The 14,088-nt window shown below is 48.2% G+C and overlaps 1 protein-coding gene across 4 annotated transcripts in view; it reads right to left on the bottom strand.

Moving 5' to 3' along the window:
- Nucleotides 1-14,088, bottom strand: part of NELL1 (neural EGFL like 1) — a 647,610-nt gene that overhangs the window by 577,549 nt on the left and 55,973 nt on the right. The gene's annotated exons all lie outside the window — the stretch shown is intronic.

The following is a 14,088-nucleotide window of genomic DNA, read 5'->3' as shown; positions in this document are numbered from 1 at the left end:
CTTCTTGATTTTTAGAGCGGTCTCCTACCCACAGCTATAGCGAGCGGCCAGGAAGATGGTCGCGATGGTCAAGACCATCGCGACCATCGGGCTTGCGATGAGACCCTTGTGGTAGGGTCTCATTGCCGCAAGCCCTAGAGTGCTTTCGGCTCAAACAGAGCCGAAAGCACTCCCACTGACGTCACTTGTGATGTCAGTGGGGCCGGCCCCAGACGGTAGGCGTTCCCATGTGAACGCCTCCCTCTGGGCAGCCAGGCCCCCGGCACGCCCACCAAAGGGGGCGTGCTGTCACTCAACATCGACAGCACGCCCCCTTTGGTACGAGACCCGGAGCGACGGTTTGCCCATCGCTATCCGGGTCTCGCGCACGATGGAGTCGGCTCTGTCGTGCGCATGCGCACTGGGCCAACATCGACCCACTTGCGAGCACTTAGTGCTCGCAAGCGGGTCTGAATCAAGCCCTTAGTCTCTTGATTTGTTCCATCACCAATGTGTGCACAGGTCAAACTTACTCACTTTACAAAACTCCTCTCCGGGAGCAGCCCAAAGAGGTGATGCGGTTGACCACCTCAGGGGGCGGGGCCGGACTGTAGACATCACTAGGCCCCGCCCCCTTTATGAGAAAAGGCAGGGATTCGCAGGTCTGCAAGGAGGGGGTTGGGCTAAATGACACAATTCATTTTAGCCTTGCCCCCTCCCTATGGACCTGTGAATTCCCCATAAAATCTTCGTATGCTGCCAACTTCACTAGGATGTGTACGGAATGCTGGAGATCTGCCTACTGTTCCACGGGGGGGTGGGGAGCTACCAGGTACCCCTGTTCCAAACCGGATCAGACCCGGAATTTAGCCGGTGCCGACCCAGGATGTTCCCGAGTCGGCACAGTTCACATCGGTGCCGGGTCTGCAGTGACCCGGCTTTTCTGGCGCTGAAGTGGACGCTTGGAGAAGACGTCATGTCCAAGCACCACTGAAGCTGGTCAATTGGCAGGCATGCGGCATGATCCATGTCATCGTTACACGGATCGCGCCGTTTACACTGCAGGGTTTCACGGGTCATTCCCATGTTAAATCCTGCAAATTACATGGGTTGGATTGCTGGGTCACTCCACCCTGGAATCCCCTTTCACACCAAAGAGCTACCCGGGTTAACCCTGCAATAACCCTGGTTTTAGCTCTGGTGTAAAAGGGGTATAACTGTACATCTTGGTAACACTGTGCTGCACTGCAGGTGGGGCAGATGTAACATGTGCAGAGAGATTTAGATTTGGGAGGGAACTGCAGTGTAATAACAAAGCTGTCCAGCATTTGTGGGCTACATGCAAAAGCAGCTGGTATTTACCCTGCATGCAAAAATGAAATAAAAAATGATTTGCACCCCTTGCATTGCATGGTCTATCCAGGTGCCAAGTTACTTGCTCTATCTTAGGCTGGGTACACACTGGAGGGATGGGCATTCCGTCCGCACTGGACCACTTTAATGAACGACAGAACGATCACCGTAACGTCAATCATTAACAACGCACTGGCCGCTAGCGATATCGCTAGGTTTAATGTGCAGGACATGAAACCTGACAAATGTCGTTAGCGACCACAGGTGCGCACAATCGCCGGTACACACTGAGCAATTTAGAAGACAGTTCGTTAAGAAATGGCATATCGGCCCGACATCGCTCCAGCGTGTACCCGGCTTTACGCTATATTCCCAAATCTTAATCAGGCCCATGGTAAGATAGTGAATTTTCCATGCAAATTGACGATTAAACGATAAGAGATAATGAAGCCGTGTTACTAGCATTTGAATGTTTCATCAACACTAATGAAGGAACGACAGAACTGTTATTCACTAGAACGCCAACCACCGGTACAAAGGGTTCGTCTATAAGTTGTTCTAAGTTACAGTCATAGCTGTTGCAAATTGTAATTGCAATCACATCAGGCTCGAGAACATTATTAAGTGTGCTCCTATTTTTCTTAAATGATTTGTGCTCGTTAAATAGAATAAAAGACCTAATTGTGCTCATGTTTTCATTAATGCTAGTTTTTGTGTTGCTTTCAAAAGAAGTAGATAGAATTATAGTTTCCTTTCTGCGCACTCTGTATTCAGTATAATATATATGACAGACTGGGGGCACCGCACCTGCTTCTCCCTAACACTTTGTAGAACGGCGTGCTGGGTTGACAAAATGTTGGGAACCATTGGTTTAGAGGAATCGGGGAAGGCATGGGGTACAGTTGTGGAAGGCTATGCTGGGATCACGTGTTTGATCCCAGCATCAGCCGAGGTGCAGGGGCAGGCAGGGGGGGATGTGTCCTCTGCGGGACACATCCGTTGCCGGCGCTGGGACAGTAATGTCCCTAGCGTCGGTGCAGATACCGCGGGCACCTGGTGAAGGGACCGCCTGGTCCCTTTCACCAGTGCCGGCGGTACTGTGGCGCCGGGAGAAGCTTGGCTCCGGGCGCAAGCAGCCAAGAAGCGGCGGGTAGCCGGCGCTGGGAGAGAGTACCTGCTCCCAGCGCCGGTCAGGCGTTGGGCGCGGTGCACTGTGCGGCGGGCGTTTGGCTCTGGCCGCGAGCCAAACCTGGCTCGCGGGCCAGCAGCCAGAGGCGGACGTAACGAGCCAATCGCGGCTCGCCGCGTCATAGCCCCGCCCACTCGCGCCGTCTTGTATTAGACGGCGCAGAGCGGGAAAAGTTCAGTTCGGCGGCGGAGAGGGAGGAGAGAAGACCTCCCGAAGAGCAGCAGTTCGGCGCGTCAACAGGGGCGGCGGCCGCGGAAGAGGCCAGAAGACGCCGCTGTCAAGAAAGAAGAAGAAGACAGGCGGCGCCGGCTGGAAGAAAGGAAGAAGAGGCGGCGCCGCTGGCCAGGACGGGCCAGCGGCCGAAGAATGCGGCTGAGGACCGGAGAGGACTGCGGGGGAGGGAAGTAAAAGAGCGTCACGAAGCTCCCCCCTGCAGCCTCTTCCAACGTAGCAGGTAGGCCCTCCGTGAGGCCCACCATATACCCCCCTCCCTAGACCACCAGGGTTGTCGGGCGCTAGGCCCGTGGAGCATTGTCGGGCACTAGGCCCGTGGGTAATTAGGCGGGCACAAGGCCCGGGGCATTATAGCGGGCATTAGGCCCTATGAAAGGATTGCCCCATTAGTAGGTGTAAGTGGCCTGGGTACTAGGCCCAGGTCACTATATAATAAAGTAGGCGGGCAACTGCCCGAGCCACCCACCATATAAGGTGGTCTGGGCATTAGGCCCAGACCGCTAGGCGAGCCCCACAGACAGACAGGCAAATAGGCCTGAGCCCCATAAAATGTGGTCTGGGCATTAGGCCCAGACCACTACCAGAGCCCATCGTTTGGCAGGCACCTAGGCCTGAGCCGCAGGTAAGACCCTGGGCGTTAGGCCCAGGGCCCTGAGCCCATTAGCTGCAGTGCTAACAGAGGCGGATGATTAGAGGTGTGAGCAGTGGTGGAGAGCTGTACGGCTTCCACCCATGAGGTAGTGGTTTCCCCAGTCACCGAGAAGAGGAGCTGGCCAGCTCTGGATAGGTAGCAGACATTTAAAGGGACAGCACTGTGTTTTGCTCTTGTGTATTTAGTCTGTGTTTGGTGTTCCGTGCAGGGCAAATGTTTAGTTTTTGTTATATCTGTCGCACTACACACACTGTAGGTTGAGGGTGATGCCGTTTTAGTATGTGTAGTTGCTTGACATAGGTTTAGGCCCTGCACGGCTGTGTTGTGTATCTCCTTACAGGGACCTGTAGGCGAGTGAGCGGACGAAGAGCAAGAGTGGACACGGTGAGGAATATCTGTGTGTACTGTCTCTCCCTGTTTGTGACTATCTATCTCCTTCTTTCTGGGCGGACGGTGAACCTTGCAACCCGGTGCAAGGACGGATCTTCACCTGGTGCGTGAGTACCGATAGGTGAAAATTCGGGATCTGAGGCCAAAAGTGCCAATGATGATCTTCACTTAAAACCTGAATTTATCCCCCGGTTCGGGAGGGCGCGTCGGTCGACGTGAGGAAGGACGGTACTCACCTCGTCTCCTTCCCCTTAGGACATCGTGTCCGTGTTCTATTCGGAGGTTCCAGGACCGTCTGCTCAACACACGGCCTGAAGGTGAGAGGGTGTGACGCAAGGTAAGTAACAGACGTACACCTGCACGGCAGCAGGCATTGCACCGCACCCGCCCCTCACACAGTCAATCTTATTTTGCAGCGGGATGTTTGTCTTTTCTAAGGTTTCCTTTTAAAAATAGTCAATGATTTTGCTTTCACATAATATACATTAGATTACACCAGTATTGTTACATAACAATCATTAAGGGGCTATATAAAAGTATAGAATCTATACAATATTTCCCGGACCACTAATCTGCATCACTCTTTGAAGTTTAGTGGTCAGGGAAATATTGTATTGATTCTATACTAAAAGTGAACTTTATAGCCCCCTTAATGACGTGTCATAAAAGGAAGTTCTTCTAAGGGGAAGGGAGATGAGTTTCATTGTGTTGCTCTTTGATACAACTTATTTATTCTGTATATACAATTGTAGCCAATGCACAGACCTGAGGGGTCTCGTAGGTAAAGGTACAAATCTATCTGGACAAAATATTCTCTGAAGAGCGGCTCCCCCTCCTAACTGTTCCCATGACGTGGAAAATTCTACATGTAAAGGCCCCTATACATCAGCAATTGATTGTGGCAATTCTGCAATCTATTGAAAAAGGGAAAGATTTTTATACACAGTCGATTGCAAATTGCACGATTGCTGATGTATGGGGGCCTTAAATTTGTGACAGTCCGGGGGCTCAGATTCGTTATAGTTTGTGACCCTCCCATGACGGAGATCCTGGAGGGGTACGAGGAAGTGAAGGGTGGGGCCCTGATTGTGACATGTGTGTTACAAGGCCCCACCCTCTTCACTTTGCCCATCTGCTCCACGGGAGGTTTCTGTCCTCGCTGAGCTCGCCTACTCATATTAGGAGAACAAGCTTTAATTCAGCACATTCATAGAACTTCAGAGACCCAATAAATGCACCAGCAGGGTGGCACAGTGGTTAACACTGCTGCTTCACAGCTACCAACCATGACCCTGTAGGTGTGGACTAATTTAAAAATACTTGTTAATGTGGAAGGTAGTTAATTACCTGAAATTTACACTGTCAACAGTCAAAATACTGACACGGTAGCCAGGGGTGTATCGAAGTATCCGAGCGCCCCTGGCAAGGTAATGGACTGGAGCCCCCCCATAATTTCAGAAAGTGCCACCAGTAGTAGTCCCCCCAGTAGTAGTCCCCCCTATGCAGTGCCTCCAGTAGTAGTTCCCTCTATGCAGTGGCCCCAGTAGTAGTCCACCCTATACAGTGCCCCCAGTAGCAGCCACCCCCCCCATAACGTGCCCCCAGTAGCGGCCCCTCCTACACAGTGCTCCCAGTAATGGCCACCTCCCCGCCCCATAACGTGCCCCCAGTAGCGGCCCCCCCCTATACAGTGCCCCCAGTAGCAGCAATCCCCCCATAGCGTGCCCCCAGTAGCGGTCCCCCTATACAGTGCCCCCTAGTAGCCACACTCCCTCCCCCCCCCGATGTCCGCTGCTGTCCACTCCTCCGGGCCCGCTCTCACTCTGCACTATGGGATGAGAGAGAAGTCATGACGTGTCTCCCATCACCCGCTGTGGGGGGGGAGCCGGAAGGTGGAGCTCATGAGTGAGCTCCAGCCAGCTTCCTCCGTGGATGCAGCAGCCAATGAGAGTCTGTCTGACTCTCACTGGCTGGCTGCTATAACAAACACACAGCCGCCGCTGTACGTTTGTCAACTGTGTAGGGCAGACCGCTCTCACTGCGGTCTGCCCTACACTTGTGGGGCCCGTTGGACTAGCAAGGCTAGTTCAAGCCCCGGAGGTAGTCCACCTATTGGCTGCTGGTGGCACTGCCGAACGGCGCCCCCCCCCTTTGGCCGGCAAGCCTGACGAGTGCCATCCTGGCCAATGGGTAGATACGCCCCTTACGGTAGCATTTTTAACTGTGTCGGCATTATAACTTTAAACATCAACCCGATGGTGCTGTGGGGAATTCCGTCTCTAAACCCCCAACAGAGCAGGGACTGGTGTGAAGGACTAGTTTAAAAAAAAAAAAAAAAAAATAGATATATATATATATCTATCAATCTATATATCTCTGGACAACACAGAATAGCCAAGCGGCACTATATAAATAAACCATAGTAAGTACGTATAAACTGGTTATCAAACGCCACACAATGCTGGGGAAAGATTCAGGTCGGTGATTGTGAGAGGGGAGTCATGGCAGGAATATGCACACGGCAGATGTCTCTAGCTTTATTCTCCACTTAATTACATGTAGCTGGCTGACTAATTAGATGCACCTGCAGTCATTACCTCTGAAGTGATGTTGAGTAAGGACAGCGAAGACGCAATCAGCGGCAGAGATTTTACCTATCAATCAATAATGAATTCTTTACTGCTCTGCAATGAGGACAGCCGGGTGGTTTCTGTGCGACTCCTGCAGCAGCGCGGTTACATCACACCTTGCTCCTTCCTGCACTGTCAGAGCTTCATTCTTATAGGAGAGTCCTGGGTGGTTTCTGTGCGACTCCTGCAGCAGCGCGGTTACATCACACCTTGCTCCTTCCTGCATTGTCAGAGCTTCATTCTTATAGGAGAGTCCTGGGTGGTTTCTGTGCGACTCCTGCAGCAGCGCGGTTACATCACACCTTGCTCCTTCCTGCACTGTCAGAGCTTCATTCTTATAGGAGAGTCCTGGGTGGTTTCTGTGCGACTCCTGCAGCAGCGCTGTTACATCACACCTTGCTCCTTCCTGCATTGTCAGAGCTTCATTCTTATAGGAGAGTCCTGGGTGGTTTCTGTCCGACTCCTGCAGCAGCACGGTTACATCACATCTTGCTCCTTCCTGCACTGTCAGAGCTTCATTCTTATAGGAGAGTCCTGGGTGGTGTCTGTGCGACTCCTGCAGCAGCGCAGTTACATCATGCCTTGCTCCTTCCTGCACTGTCAGAGCTTCATTCTTATAGGAGAGTCCTGGGTGGTTTCTGTGCGACTCCTGCAGCAGCGCGGTTACATCACACCTTGCTCCTTCCTGCATTGTCAGAGCTTCATTCTTATAGGAGAGTCCTGGGTGGTTTCTGTGCGACTCCTGCAGCAGCACGGTTACATCACACCTTGCTCCTTCCTGCATTGTCAGAGCTTCATTCTTATAGGAGAGTCCTGGGTGGTTTCTGTGCGACTCCTGCAGCAGCGCGGTTACATCACACCTTGCTCCTTCCTGCATTTTCAGAGCTTCATTCTTATAGGAGTCCTGGGCGGTTTATGTGCGACTCCTGCAGTAGTGCAGTTACATCACACCTTGCTCCTTCCTGCACTGTCAGAGCTTCATTCTTATTGGAGAGTCCTGGGCGGTTTCTGTGCGACTCCTGCAGCAGCGCGGTTACATCACACCTTGCTCCTTCCTGCATTGTCAGAGCTTCATTCTTATAGGAGAGTCCTGAGCGTTCCTTGGAATCATCATTGGGGCCTCATTCCTCATATTGCGCCTCAAGTATTTCAAAGACCTATTTCTGGAGCCAATTTTATTTCTCTGTACAGATTTTACGTATGAGAGAATAGGCATAAAAGTTGCCATTTAGAGACATTCAGGATATGTCCCATTTAAAGTGCCATCTCCGTAGCTGCCGGAGGTGCCAATGCAACGTCCAATTACTCCAATATATAAAGTACAAGTCAGAGTAAGTGCATGGGGAATAGGACAGGAATAAATATCTGCCCTGCTGAATAGAGCGAATGTATAATGTAGCTCTTAAGAAAAACTACAAGCACCTACCGTATACATACAATTTGTTTGGTGCTACAAGCGCCTGTGTCTAACTACAAAGGCCCTGTACCCCCATTTCTGACTTATGCCCCCCTCTACCGCAAACATTTACACTCACAATGGCATTTATATAAAAAATTGTGTATATATGCTTTATATAGTAGTTTTAGCAGATTACACTATTTGTGACCATATAGTAACCCCACATCGTTACAGTATACTGCACCCAGAGCATTTTTGTTATGTATATTTGTTAGTTTTGCTAATATGAATGGAAGCTGGTAATTGTTCTGCCGGGCTGTAAAGTTAAATACAGCTAGGTCTGATCACATCAGCGCAACACAGTACAGAAATCAATGATCAATCTAATGAACATAAAAGCAAATCCTAGAAATGCAAAAAAATACAACAAACACTTTATTAAAACAGAACAAAATTCTGAAAACAATAATGGAAATTGTAAAACGGTTTATGCTTATAAAATTGTAGGAAACCCAAAGCAATGTTCATCTAAGACTAAACTGTTACACACTTGGGGCTCTATTTACTACAATCCTCATATTGGGCTCTATTTACTACAATCCGCATATTGAATGCGGATTGTAGTGTGATATTACCGAGTGAATTCGCATTGCGAATTCAGGCAATATCACAGGGATTTACTATAAATCCCTTGCAGGGACAGAGCTTGCAATAAAGCTCTGTCCCTGCGGATCCCATCCGCACTCTAGTCGCGGTATTTTTGGAAAAAATACCGCGACTAAGAGCCCGCGCATGCGCCGACCGACCACATCTATTACCCCCCCACCGACACTAAGCCCCGCCCCCAGCGCTAAGCCCCACCCCCCGCGATAGCGGACCCCCGCGGACCCCCGCCTCCCCCTTCATTATACTTACCTGCATCCTCCTGGCCTCCGGTGGTCTTCTCCGGGCTTCCCGATCAGGTGATCTCCCATACTGTACTGGGACCCGATCACCTGATGACCGGGCCCCAGTGTACTATGGGAGACCAGCTGACTGGGGAGGAGCCATCACCGGAGGCCCGATCACCGGTCCCTGGATTCAGGTAAGTAAAAAAAAAAATTTTAATTTTTTTTTTCTTTTTTTTACTGCAATCAGCTTGCGGTCTGTTTAGACCACATAGCTGATTACTGGTACCGGCTCCCGCCTCTGCTCTCCCAGTTAGAGCAGAGTAGGAGCCCGGTAACCGGGGGAGACCCTGGATAACGCCACCTCCAGGTGACGTTATTATCACAGGGCTTCCCCCGGTATTTTTTTCACAATTTATTTTTAGTAACTTAGGTCGGATCACATTTCCCATTACAATTATGGGTAATGCGATCTGCTTTACTAAAAATAAGTGATACTGGGGGTTGGAGTAGAATTTTACTAATTCTACTCCAATTGCCCTATAGTAACTACAGGTGAAACTAAAATAATGTGAAAAGGGTGTGAAAACACAAAACACCCTTTTTCACTTTATTTTAGAGTCCATTGAATGCAGATTGTAGCGTGATATTAACGACTGAATTCGCATTGCCAATATCACAGGGATTTACTACAAATCCCTTGCAGGGACAGAGCTTGCAATACAGGGAGAACATGGGAGAACATGGGAGAACATCACTGGAGCCCCACCCACCAGTCCCTGGAGTCAGATAAGTGAATTTTTTTTTTTATTAATTTTTTTTTTTTTTTTTTTTTTTTAGCAGTGTCAGCTTGCGGTCTGTTTAGCAGTGTATCAGCGTGGGGTCTGTTTAGACCACACAGCTGACCACTGGGACTGACTCCCGGCTCTGCTCTCCCCGTTAGAGCAGAGCAGGAGTCCGGTAACCGGGGAAGACCCTGGATAACGCCACCTCCAGGTGACGTTATTATCACAGGTCGGATCACATTTCCCATTACAATTATGGGAAATGCGATCGGATTACTAAAAATAAGTGATAATTAGGGGTTGGAGTAGAATTTTATGAATTCTACTCCAATTGCCCTGTAATAACTATAGGTGATACTAAAATAATGTGAAAAGGGTGTGAAAACACAAAACACCCTTTTTCACTTTATTTTAGTCAAAATAATGTTAATAAATATCACTTATTTTTAGTAAGCAGATCGCATTTCCCATAATTGTAATGGGAAATGTGATCCGTCCAGAGATACTAAAAATAAAATGTGAAAAAAATACCTAGGGAGGCCCGGTGATAATAACGTTATCCAGGGTCTCCCCCGGTTACCGGACTCCTGCTCTGCTCTAACGGGGAGAGCAGAGCCGGGAGTCGGTCCCAGTAATCAGCTGTATGGGATATCACCTGACCGGAGGCATGGAGGACATCACCGGAGGCCCGGATCATGCAGGTAAGTGTAATTAATGGAGGGGGGGACGTCGCGGGGGGGCCGTGATCGCGGGGGCGGAGCTTAGCAGCGATGGCCAGCCGCAGGCACTTTGTCACAGTATTTTTTAAAAAAATGCCGTGACTAGTGTGCGGAGGGGATTCGCAGGGACAGAGCTTTATCGCAAGCTCTGTCCCTGCAAGGAATTTGTAGTAAATCCATGTGATATTGGGAATGCGAATTCAGTCGTTAATATCACACTACAATCTGCATTCAATATGCGGATTGTAGTAAATAGAGCCCTTAATGATTCTACTACCCCCAGAGAGCGTCGGGCAGAGCAAGCACTAATATGAGCTAGGATCTAGCCGATCAATTAGCTGGAATCGGAGTGCTCTCTATAGTGACAACTAGCTAATGGATAAGCCGCATTCTCATCCTGTGCTGGTGCATACCAAATTATATGTTATGTTACTTGGGGGTATACTGTATTCATCAAAGGCAATGCCACCCTATACAGATCAAGGGGGTAGACTGGCTGGCATATGCCTGCTCACACATGGTGTCCAGAGGGTGCCCAGGAACACCCTAATGTCGGAAGTCCTTTCCATGTGTCAGCAAAATTACAGTTGCCGCTGTCATTCTGGTAAATGTGTCACTCAATGACTCACCGGAGGTAACCGCGCAGCAGTAACCTCCCCTTCACGCACCTATCTCTGTCCTGGAGGAGGGGACGACGAGGCAGCACTATATAAAATACACCATCCAGTTATAGTTGGCTTAATATGAATTGGGGGCACTACCTTATGACATAATATGGTTATAGATAAGTGAGGTGACTAAGATATGAAGACTGATGAGGAATAGGATAAGAGGGTGGGACAACAGCAGCTGGCATTAAAGATTACATGAAAACCGCTACAATTGCTAAGGCAGAATGGGTCCTCAGCCGCTACTTTACGATATCTTGGCCATTGCTGATCACCTGACCTCACCCCATGTGACTTTTGGTTGTGGGTTTTTGAAGAAACAGATGAATCGGGTAGTACAACATACTGGTATCCTGTCAGATCTGAAAGACCGCAACAGAGGGCCTGATTCAGAGCCGCTCGTAAGCGGCCGCTCGCTCCGAGCGATGTTCGCACATCTGCGCATGGTTCGTAATGCGCATGCGCCAACCAGTCAGTGCGGTCGGAAATCGTGTGTTCGCAAAATAGCGAGTGCCTGCTAATTTGAGTGACAGGATGAGGAGTTTGTGGGTGGTAACAGGGGAAGGTGCTTGAAAACGGGGAGTGGAGATCCAAACGCAGGCGTGCCAAACGGTCAAAACGGGCGTTTTAAGGGTGCGCATAATTAACAAAGCAGTGTCATCGACCACGTCACATGGTTGTTTCTTAGCCTGAACTGTTCGCATGATTGCGGTAGGAAAATCTAACCACAAGCACTGCGAGCAGTTCAGACGCCTTTCAATGTACTCGATTAATCTAATAAATAGCGGAGATGACGTATGATGTGAGCGGCCAGGGGGCGCCTTTACAAAATAGCGAGCGCATGTTTAGTTCGCTCAGACATAGAGGCGTCAACAGACCGCAAAGAGCGAGAGCTCAATTTAAATAGCCGGCCCCTTTTTCTGAACGAGCGAGCGCAAATAGCTTCCGGCTCTGAATCAGGCCCAGAGATCACGTCATGGCTATTCCACCTAACATGTTAATCTCTGCTATAAAGAATGCTGTTCTTCCAATGGAAACTGTTGTTGACCACAATGGAGGACACATTTAACAATTGTAGCGCTCTTCAAGTGATGTCTATCGCCAACTGGTGACAAAATTTGTAATTCATATATATTTTTTTAAATAAATGGTTAGGGCCTCATCTGAAGTATTTGCTGTCCAAGTTTCACTTCATTAGGAGCTTTAAAACGCGCTCCAGAGTGGTCAAACGTGGATACTTTCATTTACCACCACAAATATATCATCATTTCTAAAGCTACATTTAATTAGTATGCACGAAACGATTTAACCAGTACAACACATACAATGCCTCTGCAAGGTTGTAGCTACTGTACCCAAATGTGAAGGATCTTTACAGATAAATGCCACCAACCATTCAACAAGAATACAACAAAATATAATTTTTTCTCTTTGAAACTGTATGTTTTCACTTCACATAGGTTAGTCACGGAACACAAGAATGAATTTGCACACTGGCAACCACGGTAAAATAAAACAAGTTCCTGGGACCTACCTGGGATCGTAATCTACAGGTTGCACGGCTCTGCTATATATATATATATATATATATATATATATATATATATATATATATATAGCTATTAAATAGAGAGACTGTGCTTGTAAAAAATAAACCATACTGCGCGAGTTAAATCGGAGTGTGTGAACATTGACCTTGGACTATCTAAAAACGGTTTTGCAAGCTTCGCCACTTTCACACAGATCGTTTGCGTTCACACGGCATTTGAAGAAGTTGTCTTTTTCCTGAGCATTGTATAAATGCTTGGTTCAAAAGTAGAGCAACGTGTTTACTTAAAATGTTTAGTTAAATTGCACAAGACACCCACCAAATCTTTCCGTATGCTAACCAAGGCTTACGGGACAGATTGTATGTCATGTGCATATGTGCTTAAGTGGCACAAAAGATTTAGTGACAGTCGTGAGGATGTTGAAGATGATGAACGTCCTGGAAGGCATCAAAACACATGAAAATGCGGAAACTAATTTTTGTAAATTGTTCAAATTGATCATCGACTCCGCATCGGAATGATAGCAGAAATGGTAAACGTCGACAAGAAACTGTTGGTACAAACTTTTGTCATGGTAAAATCTTGACGCAAAGCTTGACTAAGATTGTTCGCAGGCTTCTCACTGCCGAGCAGAAAGAAAAAGCGGAAGCTGTACAGACATTTTGGAACAAATTCAAGCGGATTGATATTTTTTTAGATAAGGTTATTAACTGTGATGAAACATGGATCTTCCAGTACAATCCTGAGACAAAATGCCAGTCCATTCTCTGGAAAACACCATCACCACCATAGGCAAACGCAGGGGGGGTTTCCATCTGCCTGGAAACCCCCCCTCCCCAGCACATACCATGGCCACAGTAGAAATAGTAATATAATAGAATTTTACTAGTGCTGCATGTTCTTCTCAGTATCACAAATTAAATAATTAGCACCACCTGTGGATCTTTTAACATGTATCAGCCAGTAATAAATAACCTGTGCACCAACTAGGAGATCTGGAAAACATGCACTGTTATGGATGCACTGCAATAGGAGCCCAATATGTACAATATGTCCAGGGAAGTGCTAGGTTATTCTGCTGCTCCTCCAGGCTCCCGGACTAGCTCCAATGCTCTGGAATGGTGCCCACATCTAACATAAAACTTACTGTGATCCTGTATATGCTGGAATTATTGCACATATACACATTGTATAAAGCATATTAAAGCTGGATAAGTGCTAATTCTGCCCTCTTCATGGACTGGCCACACTCACTCTAAAATCAGGCATTTGGAAACCCCCCCTCTAGAAATCCTGCATTTGCCACTGATCACCAAGGATGAAGAAACCACGTCAAAGCAAATCCAAAGCCATGTGATAATTATCAAGGGTGTTATTTTGGAATAAAAGAATACGGAACTGGGAGCGCATGCTTGTTGTTATTTTTGGAGACTGGAAACCGGAAGGCGCAACAGTGAATCAACATTACTACAAAAATGTTCTAGGAACTTTGCGGGAAAGAATCAGAAGGGGCCAGAGTTGTAGGACAATGGTTTTCATCAGGAAAACGCAGCAGCCCACACAGCTCTCTCTGTGACGCAGCTACTGGCAGAGGAACAGATGTCAGAGCTAGAGCAGCCTCCATACTCGCCAGACCCAGCACCGTGTGACTTC

The sequence above is a fragment of the Taudactylus pleione genome, unplaced genomic scaffold (genome assembly GCF_031769625.1).
Source record: "Taudactylus pleione unplaced genomic scaffold, aTauple2 ptg000875l, whole genome shotgun sequence".
Classification (NCBI taxonomy): Eukaryota; Metazoa; Chordata; class Amphibia; order Anura; family Myobatrachidae; genus Taudactylus; species Taudactylus pleione.
This window is presented reverse-complemented; position numbering and strand designations above follow the sequence as displayed.